Consider the following 11,162-nt stretch of genomic DNA (forward strand, 5'->3'; position numbering starts at 1 on the left):
ATCTAACTACTCTCTCATTAGGTTCCTCCAATGCTCATCTAGGTATCTCTCCTAGACTACTCCTCTACTCGAAGCTCTATCTCAGAAATATTCCTGCTGGATACTCTTACTCAACATGTACTCGAAAGCACAACACAGATAACAACAACTCCTAGGCTAAGGCATCACAAATCAGGCCACCCTAGTCGTAAAATATGAAATACCTAGCCTATCCTCTAACATGCAGAATATCACAAAAGTAGCGTATTTTGGGAAGTCACCGTTCGGGCTCTGGCTGATTGTACACACTGTTCCTTCTCGTTTTCTCTTAGAAACTCTTGTCCGTTTTAGAAAAACCATTTCTTTGATTTTTTTTCCAATCCTCAGTTTGAGTCCAGATTTACCCAAAGGTGCATCCGAATCCCTCAAACCAAGGCTCTAATACCAACTTGTAACGCCGTAAATTTTCAAAATAAAAATTTCATTTAAAAATCGCTTATTTCTTAAACACACTTTTCGTAAAAATCTCATTTTTGTTTAAATTACAATACATGACTCTCTATTCAATCAATTAATAGTCCAGGATCCTCAAAACATAACTCTTCCTCTGGTGTGTACAATCGAGACGGTGCCGTCTCATGATCCTGAGAAAAACCTGAAACATATAATACATAACACGGTGAGTACAAAGCTTAGTGAGTTCCCCAAAATACCACAAACAACACATATTAGCCACTCGAGGCTATAACTCTGTGGACCCTCTAGTCCTAACTCTGTGGACCCTGCGGTCCCAACTCTGTACACTCTGGAATACACACATCATAAATCACATAGAAATAATGCAGCGCATCACATCACATAAATAGCATACATCACATATCACACAAAAAATGCATATCTCAAGCAAGCACATAAGACCCTCTGGTCACTTATAATTACCACTCTAGGTAAAGTATAGTGAGAAGACTCACCTGAAGCAACAATCATAACATATGGACCACCAAAATGACTAACATTGATTTCCAGCCCTCGAAACTCCTAAAACCACGCAATTAGCCTTTGCTTAGCTCAAAAAAAAAAACACGTCTTAGTACACTTATATTCGCCTATTATTATAAAATATGATTGCAAGCCAAATCAATAAGCTAGGTGACTAAATAAATTTATTTAGTCAAAATATATCTATTTCTCTAGAAAAGAATTCCAACAGCTAAAAAAATGGCCCAACACAAACCACCATGGACTACTTTCATTTAACTTAAAACAAAGCCCACTAGAATTGATTACTTAACCCAATCACGCAGCCCACTTAAAATAGATGGTCAATAAGGTCAAAGAGGTACCTTAATTCACCCCCAACGTACAATAGTTGTGCATCAGGGGATTTTCTGGCGAACCACAGGTCTCTGGCAACGCCGCCAACTCCGGCGGTGCTTCCTTCCCTTGGCAACAACGACTATCTTCTTCTTGTCTCTCCACCGGAGCTCCTGATATTAACCTATCTTCTGCACGACTGGATAAGGATAACCAAAGTCTCGATTTCAATGGAGACATCTCACAAAAATCCCGATTATCCCTCTTTTAAACTAATACATCTCTCGGCTTCTCTCATCATCTCCTTCCAATTCCTTCGCAACTCACACACTCAGTGCCTAAAGAAGGAACAACCACTCATTCCTTACTCACCTTCCTATGCCGTCCTCAGTAGGCATACCCGGTGCCCAATAGTTGCTCCGATGATGGCAATCGCCTCCTCTTTCTCTCTATTTTTCTCGATCTCTCACTCTTCCCCTCACTCTCCAGCCGCACAAACACACACTCACTCAATGATTTAGGGTTTGAGCGATTAAATACGAGATACGCTGCAGATACAAACAAAATAGGATGAAGGTCTCACCCTCCACCCGCTGTCGCGATGCAGGGAACAAGGAACCGATAGCTTTCCAAAATCGGCAGAAATAGCCCCTTCAGTTTAGATATTTGATAGATTTAACCCATCCTTGGGTTTCATTAACAAACCAAGTTTTGAAAATAGCATAATACCCCCTTGGACCTTTATATCAAATAATATTATATTATCTACCTTCAATTAATTAAATGGTCACTTGAAGAAAACAAACTTATATGTACCATTTCCAAACTATTTAAAACCCAAATGGTTCCGTGCTCCTAATTATATAATTATTCAAATATATTCACTTGTATTTAAATAATTTATTGGAAATCAGGATGTTACATTTCTTCTTCACATGTTAGATCCAGAGTTATTTGAGTTTGGGACCTTTTTAGGTCCAAAGGTTGGACCTTGATCATGAAGCTTCATTTTAGAGCTTGGGATTGCCATCCTTGAGGCTCAAAGCACTCCCTTAGTAATAAAGTTTCAATATTTGAGGTTCGCAAGAAGCCATGCATGAGATCTAGCCATTTCCATGAAGTTAGGATATTTTTTTAGTGTTTAAGCCTTTGGTGAATCATCCAAGTCATCAAGTAAGCAACTTTATGGCTTAGGACATAGAATAAGATGTGGATCTGGAATTATGGCTTCCGAATCGATGAATTAAGCATTTAATAGGAAGTTGGCTTAATAGGGTTGTATGTTGGGCATAAAAGGAGGTACGCACGACGTACTAGCCAGCAGCCAGTACGCTCATCGTACCTAGAGGTACGCCCCGTGTACGATGACAGATTGGGCTTCGAGCATTTGGGCCTCGGTGTGGGTTGTGCTTTGGACTTAGGATCGTTGGGCCTTAATGGGCCATCAAGGGTCAATGAATATGGGCCTAGTATAGGTGTTGGTCTTGGGGTAAGGCCCATAAAGAGAGTTGGGCTCAATATAGCAAATTGGGCCATTAAAGGGCCAATAGTGGGCTTTTGAAGCCTATCTAGTGATTGGGCCTTCAGAAGTCAAGTTTTGGGCCAAAGGACATTTTTGGGCCTAAGCAGCGCCCATATGAGGAGTTAGGCCCAATTTAGAAAATTGAGCCATTAGTGGGCTTTTAGTGAGTCATTGATGGGCTTAGGAAGAATTTAGGGTTTGGGCCATGATTATGACCCACAACACAACAGGGGTAAAATAGTCATTTTACCCATGGAAGAATCCCTATTTTGATTAAGTGTTTTAATTGATCATGATAATTGGGGAGCAGCCGGAAAAGCAGTCAGGGATTCTGTACTCAGGAGTTCAGCAGCAAGCATTGCGAGGTGAGTTTCCCTCTAGTAGGAACGGGTCTACGGCCACAATGCCGACCCGTTTAGATAGTAGTTCCGGACTACGGTCCGATACCGGGAGGGTACCGAGAAGTAGTTATGTAGGTTTGATGTCTTTATGATTCATGCATGTTTATGTTATGTGTTATATGTTCCGGACTCCGGTTTGGTGCCGGGCGGGGACCGATGCAGTATATGTGCTTTATGTTATATGATTATGCTATGTTCAGTTTGTTCCGGACTTCGGTCCGATGCAGTAGGCGAGGCCCAAGTATTCAGGACTTCGGTCCGATGCCGGGCGGGGTCCGATGCAGTGGGCTGGGCCCAAGTTATTCTGGACTTCAGCCCCATGTCGGGCGGGTCCCGATGTAGTCGACGGGGCCCAAGTATTCCAGAATTCGTTCCGATGCTGGGCGGGGCCCAATGGAGTGGGTAAGGCCCAGTATATACTTATGTATTATTGTATGGTATGTGGTAGTTTGGGGGAGCTCACTAAGATTCGTGCTTACAGTTTCATTTTTTGTTTCAGGTACTTCTACTAGCAAAGGAAAGAGCTCGGGATGATGGCATGACACACACCATAGTTCTAGTTTTACCCTGGGAGTTTTATTCAGATATTTTGATATGATATTGACTTAAGTTTTGATTTGATACATTTACTATGGCATTTTGAGACACCTGATTCATGGTTTTATTATATTGCATTTGATGCTGTGGTTTTTAGTAATATTAAAACAAAATTTTTTGGGTTGTATTTTTGGATTGTTTCAAGTTGGTATCAGAGGCTTGGTTTGAGGGATTCGGGTGCACTTTCGAGTGTGTTTGAACTCAAAGTAAGGAAATGGTATAAGTTTTCAAAAGAAAAATGTTTTCAAAAGATTTTTTGAGAAAGAACTTAAAAAGAAAAAGAGTTTTGAAAAAGAGATAAGGGTGTGGTGCATGCGATCAGCCGAGCTCAAGTAAGTACTCCCAAATTACCCATACAAGTTTATGTTATGATTATCAGTTTTAGTAGAACAACATGCTAGAATAGGACTAAGGATCTAGGAATGATGCCTTATGTGCCTGCTATCTGTGTTTCAAATTTATGAGAATTGCATGCTAGTATTGAGTAGATAGTATTAGGATAGCCTGTGTAGGTTATGCCTGATAGTATAAGCTTAGCATCGTATGTTAGTACAATTTCTAGTTATAAGGATAGAATATGCTTTAATTAGTTTCCTTTTATCTGAATGTTGCTTGCTTTGTGCTTTGTAGGACTCGAAGTGATAAGAGTTAGCTATTAGGTGGATACGTTAAGTCACATGCAACCAGGATTGAATAATCTCAGAGTGTTGGATTTGACCCTATTGAGTAGCTCTTGTCTGATTCCTAACCGTTGTAGGGATGAGTCCCCTACTCGAAGGATTATCTGAGCCTCATTGCATGTGATGGTATCTATGTGGTTGCTAATTGGCATTTCAATGAGGCCTTCAGCAGCTGAGGACTGGTTTGGGAAGAGTCAGAGATATTCCTAGGGAAAGCCTAGGAGAAGAGTAGCAGAGATCAGTAATAGTAGAAGGGACTTAGTGGAGTCAAGGCAGTTTTTGAGGAAAGTATGGATAGATATGGATGGTAGTATGGGCCCGTACTACTGAAAGTAGAGCATCCGTACTTGAACCGAGGAAGGCTGAGGCGAGACCAGGGAACTTGTAGTAGTAGTGATTCCTCGAGATATATCAGTAGTTCTAACGTTTGTCATTATGTGTTTCAGAATGCTGGTTTTGCGCCCTAGACCAGCAGTCGACAGTTCAGGAGCCGGACAGGGATCGGGATCAGGCTCGGGGGCCGAGCATCTAGATAAGCAGACCATGGAGTTCCTCTCCTCAGAGGTTACTCACATCATACTTTAGCAGACTCCTGTGACTTCGGTATGATCAAGGAGGGTATTATGGAGCTGATGGATGAGAGATTGAGCACATACCGTGCTGAGGTGGCGGCCATGATGGGGTTGCGCATGCTCACTTTCATGGAGTTCCGGGCTTGTGGAGCTCCAGACTACCAGGGGGCCCTAGACCACATTGCGAGCACCAGGTGGTTGGCTGACATGGCCAACGCCTTCCGTACCAGCCGATGTCCCGAGCGGGACAAGGTTCGAGTTGCATCCTGACTTCTAAAGGGCAGAGCATGAGACTGGTGGGAGGAGGTCGGACATGTCATTGGGGATGACGCAACTTTGGATGCTATGACCTGGGCTGATTTCACTACCAGGTTCAGAGCCGAGTTTGCACCAGTTATTGAGGTGCAACAGTTAGCGAGGGAGTTTCAGGATCTTACCCAGACTACTGAGACTGTGGCAGAAATTTCCGCTAAGTTCAGGGAGAGGGCTCTTCTCGTTCCTCAGTACCCGGCTGATGAGGAAATGAAGAAGGCCTATTATCATGAGATGTTGCGGAGTGATATCCGCCAGTTTGTGAGCCGGTCCAACTGTAAAACGCTTGATGACATGATTGCGAGGGCTCGTGAGAGGGAGATAGACTTGGAGATGGAGAGGAAGAGAAAGCCGGAGGTGGTATCTGGCATAGGGGGTTCGAGTAAAAGGCCCAAGGTATCAGATCACAGATCTAGTGGACAACAAAGCCACAGTCGGTGTGGCAGGTATGGGAGAGCGCACGATGGGGGTGTGCAAGGCAGGGAGTTCCGCTTGCTTTAAATGCGGCCAGATTCGACATATGAGTAGGGATTTTATAGCTACTACCACCACCACCATAGCATCTGATCAGATTTGCTTTCATTGCAATCTGATAGGACATAAAAATTCCCAGTGCTCGAGCTTAGCAACAGCAGGGAAGGTGGCAGCACCTGCCCCTTCTACATTGAGGATTACAGACGGCCGTCAGGGCCAGGTTGAGGTGCCAATGGCGAAGAATAGAGCTTTCCAGATGACAACAGAGGAGGCGCGAGCGACTCTAGATGTGGTGACGAGTATGTATTATCCTCTTATCTCTTTATTTATATTGATTCTTTCTCATGGTTATGTGTTTTCGTATAGGGTCGTTCTTTGTGAACGAAATTTCAGTTACAATATTATTTGATTCGGGGGCTACCCGATCATTTGTCTCACTTGCGCTTAGCAAGAGGTTTAGTAGAGCTTCGGTTGTCCGCTTGAGGTAGAGATAGCTGATGACAGGACCGTCAGGGTCGCGAGGGTACATAGGGGGTGTTCGCTACAGTTATTTGATGAGCAGTTTTCAGTGGACTTGGTTCCTGTTCCCCTGCGAGGGAATAAGGTTATAGTGGGTATGGATTGGCTGAGCCCTAATTGGGTAGTGATTAATTATGAGCTACAGTTAGTGAGAGTTTGCAATCCCAGTGGGGGAGAGTTAGTGATTCACGATGATAGACCACAACGCGGACCAGTTATTTGTTCAGCAGTGAGAGCGAGATGCTACATTCAGCAGGGTTGCGCAAGGTATGTCGCCTATGTTATAGATGCCTGAGAGAAGGGTAAAGCGACAGTTGACAATGTACCAGTAGTGCAAGAGTATCCAGACGTATTCCCAGAGGACTTACCTGGGATACCTTCGGAGAGACAGGTCGAGTTTCAGATTGACCTGGTTCCTAGTGCGGCTCCGATAGCCAAGGCACCATATCAGTTGGCTCCTCTAGAGATGCAGGAGTTGTCTACGCAACTGCAAGAGCTGCTAGACAAGGGTTACATCAGGCCGAGTAGTTCACCATGGGGAGCCGCAATCCCTGTTTGTAAAGAAGAAGGACGGGACACATTGCATGTGTATAGACTACCGGGAGCTGAACAAGGTAACGGTGAAGAACCATTACCCACTCCCGAGGATAGATGACTTGTTTGACGAGCTTTAGGGAGCATCTTGGTTCTCCAAGATTGACCTACGGTCAGGATATCATCAGATGCAGGTCATGGATGAGGATGTACAGAAGACCGATTTTAGCACCCGTTATGGTCATTATGAGTTTGTGGTGATGCCGTTCGGGCTCACCAATGCTCCAGCCGCATTCATGGATCTCATGAACCGCGTATGCAGACCGATGCTGGATCGATCTATGATAATATTCATCGATGACATCTTGGTTTACTCCAAGACTCAGGAGCAGCACGATGAGAACCTGAGAGAGGTGCTAGAGACACTGAGGAGGGAGAGACTTTTTGCGAAGTTCTCCAAGTGTGAGTGTTGGTTGTGCGAGGTGCAGTACCTTGGACACCTCATCAACCAGAAGGGTATATTAGTAGATCCAACCAAGATAGAGGTCGTGATGCAGTAGGAGGTCCCGAGGTCTCCAACTGAGATTCAGAGCTTCCTAGGGCTGGCAGGGTACTACGGGAGATTCATCCAGGATTTCTCCAAGATAGTAGTTCCGCTGACTCGACTGACCAAGAAGTCGGTGGTGTTTCGCTGGGGGTCTGAGTAGCAGGCAGCATTTGAGACCCTCAGACAGCGATTGTGCGAGGCACCGATTCTTACTTTGGCAGTGGGAGTAGATGACTTTGTAGTCTATTGTGACACTTCGATCATAGGTATGGGAGCGGTTTTGATGCAACGAGGCCATGTGATAGCTTACGCCTCTAGACAGTTGAAGCCTCACGAGGGTAACTATCCGACACACGACTTAAAGTTGGGGGCAGTGGTGTTTGCCCTCAACATTTGGAAAAATTACCTCTATGGGGTCCGTTATACCATTTACATGGATCACAAGAGTCTGAGGTACCTCATGGATCAGCCGAATCTGAACATGAGGCAGCGCTGATGGTTAGAAGTGGTAAAGGATTATGACTGCGAGATCCTTTACCATCCGGGAAAGGACAACGTAGTGGCCGACGCTCTGATCTGCAAGGCGATAGTGGACCTGATCAGAGATATCTGCCTAAGGATGACTGTGATTACTCCTTTTCTCGAGCAGATCAGCGAAGCACAGGTTGAGGGCCTGAAGGAGGAGAGGCAGAAGTGTGAGAGGATTGTGGACTGAGTAGCTTCCTTCGACTATGAAAGTCGAGGATTGTTGACCCTTCATGGGAGAGTTTGGGTACCATACCAGGGTAGAGTATGGCAGGTGTTGATGGAAGAGGCCCATAAGTCTCGGTTCTCCATCCACCCATGGGCCACGAAGATGTACAGAGATCTTCGACCCGATTATTGGTGGCCCTACAAAAAGCGGGACGTAGCTTGGTATGTGGAGAGATTCCTGACCTGCAGGAAGGTCAAGGCGGAGCAACAGAGACCCCACGACAAGATCCAGCCGTTAGACATTCCCGTGTGGAAATGGGAGGACATCACCATGGATTTCATCACTAAGCTTCCCTGGACTGCACGTGGAGTTGATTCGATTTGGGTCATCATGGATTGGTTGACCAAGAGTGCACATTTTATACCGATATAGGAGAGCATCTCGGCTGAGAAGCTAGCCGATATCTATGTGCGCGAGGTGGTGGAACGACATGGAGTGCCTGTTTCGGTAGTATCAGATCAAGACGGTCGGTTCACTTCCAGGTTCTGGAAGCGGTTTCATGACGAGATGGGTACTCGTCTCCACTTCAGCACCGCTTTACACCCACAGACGGACGGGGCAGAGCGAGAGAACAATTCAGACTCTGAAGGACATGCTTCGGGCACGCGTGTTAGATTTCAGTGGCAGTTGGGATACGTATCTTCCATTAGTGGAATTTTCGTATAACAACAGTTACCACGCCAGCATTGACCGCCCTCCCTTTGAGATGCTTTAGGGGAGGAAGTGTAGGCGCCAGATTTGCTGGGGTGAGGTCGGTCAGAGAGTCATCGGGAGTTCTGAGGTGGTACTCAAGACCACAGAGGTTATACAGCAGGTTTGTAGCAGGCTTTAGACTGCGCAGAGTCGGCAAAAGAGTTACGCCGATAAGCAACGCTCGAACTTGGAGTTTCAGGTGGGCGATATGGTCCTCCTGAAGGGATTTGGCCTGGGTGGGTCGGGTTGCTTATCGGTTGGATCTTCCGACAGAGCTTAGCCCACTACTAGAAAAACAGCCTTTTACGACGTGCAATTTATGATACGCTTCGATTTACGATACACAAAAGTATGTGACCTAAAAATAATGTCATCTCTCTATAATTTTAAGAATTTAGGACGCGCATTTTTGCGAGCCATTAAATTAGTGTCTAAAAAAAACACGGAGGGCGCCTATAATAAAATGTGTGTCGTCTGAAGATGTCGCTTTATGAATTTTAATGGAAACGCGCGTTCCATCATTTAATAGCTGGGGGGAATGAAATATTAAAAAATTAAAAAGCCCGCCTCCCTTTTTCTTCCTTTCCCTCTTGCCCTAATTACCAACACTCCTTCCTTCCCTCCTCCTTTTCTCTGTAAACCCTAATCCGCCTCCACCACTACCGAATCTACCTCAACTCACCTCTGACATCGGCTCATCTCTTTCCGATCGCTGCTAATGAACGTATTTTGTGTTTAATTTGGGAGCAAATCGCGATTTTTGTACACCGGAAGCCTAGATGATAGGTCTGACGCGGCGGCGTCGCTTGTCTCGCTTGCGAGAGACAACGATCGATCGCTTCTAATCTCTTTGATCCAAGGTTTATTTAGGCTCCATCTGGAGGAAGTATCTCTTTCATCTTTTTTTACATCTCAACGTGTTTCTCGGAAGCATCATAACTAGAACCGCGCTTTAGCAACAAAAAGAGTTCTTGGATCAGTCGCCATCCTGGAGAAAAACTTTCAGCAGATATGCCCAATCAAAATTCTTCTTCATTTTGATTGAATCAGATAACGTCTTCGTCGCCTGACTTCAATTTGAGTTTATCAGAAAGGGCGTTCGCCGCCGCTGGAGCCGGTTTTCTATCTGTAGTTATAGTAAATCCTCTTGATGTCGCAAAGGTACTCTTCTTCCTCGATTATTTTCCTTACACATGTTAGTTCCAATTTCATTCTCGACCTCTATAATACTCTGGTCGTGGATCTCGATGCCAACTGTATTGGTTTCCCTGATTTGATTGGGAGAATTGATTGGCTTCATGTATTGCCTGATTATGCAGACTAGATTGCAAGCTCAGGCTGCTGGTGTTCCATATCAGAATCTCCACTCCAAATGTCGCTTTGAACCAAACACAGGTTCAATTTTCGAAGTCGTCGTCTTTCCAAATCGAATCCAAGGGTTCAATTTCCTGAACTCATCGTCACTCTTGTTCTATTGCTACACGAAATTACAGATTTTGTTCTAAAATGTTGTGATGTTGGGGAGGACATTAAAAAATTTAAGTGGTTGTTCTATTGCTACCTTCCTTTCTATCATTAGACAAAACTCTAGATTTTACTTTTACCACAACATTTTAACTGACATATGTGATGATGGTTGGCAGTAAACCAAGGAAATCTGGAAGTGGATCCTCATTAGATGCAATTAAATTTGGAGAGGTTTGGCTTTATTGTATTTCTGAATTAACCTAGAATTTATGCTATAAAATCATGGAGAATACCCTTGTGTGTGCAAAACACGTGATATGGCTTAATGTGTGATTTTGGAAAAAGATAACAATGGTCAAAAAACAACAAAAAATTGTTTTTGGATAATATTGAAAACAAAAAGTACAACACAAGGAAAAACTTTGTAATTTACTCAAGATGTTATGGAATTACTTATATACCCTTGTGATGGATGCAGTAAAAGGAAGAGCATTTACTATCAGCGGCAATGACAGGCGGCTGTACAACTCACTGCAAGGAAGCTTGGAGGGAAAACAAACCCAAAGTACTCTGTGAATCAAGCAAACAGAAATTGAAACTTGTAGATGAAATTTTAGTATAATACCCTTTTAGTCTTGTAATATCAGTAGTAGCTTTTCACTAAATTTTACAAATCTTGTGCTTTTTTTTATAGACATTTGAGTTTGCCCAGAGAACATATGCAGACTTTTTTAGAAGATTGGTGGAAGAACTTATTGGGATTTCAGAATTTGTTTTTATACGGATATGGTGTTGTT

The 11,162-nt window shown here is 44.0% G+C and overlaps 1 long non-coding RNA gene across 1 annotated transcript; it reads right to left on the bottom strand.

The window, feature by feature from the left end:
* Positions 1-449: 449 nt before the first annotated feature.
* LOC145012174 (uncharacterized) lies at positions 450-1,911 on the bottom strand. The gene is made up of 3 exons (XR_013664404.1): positions 1,323-1,911; positions 951-1,036; positions 450-634 (listed from the first exon to the last, which is right to left on the bottom strand). It is a non-coding gene; the product is annotated as an uncharacterized LOC145012174 (long non-coding RNA).
* Positions 1,912-11,162: the final 9,251 nt, after the last annotated feature.

This window comes from Lactuca saligna, chromosome 8 (genome assembly GCF_052625555.1).
Source record: "Lactuca saligna cultivar CGN05327 chromosome 8, ASM5262555v1, whole genome shotgun sequence".
NCBI classification, from domain to species: domain Eukaryota; kingdom Viridiplantae; phylum Streptophyta; class Magnoliopsida; order Asterales; family Asteraceae; genus Lactuca; species Lactuca saligna.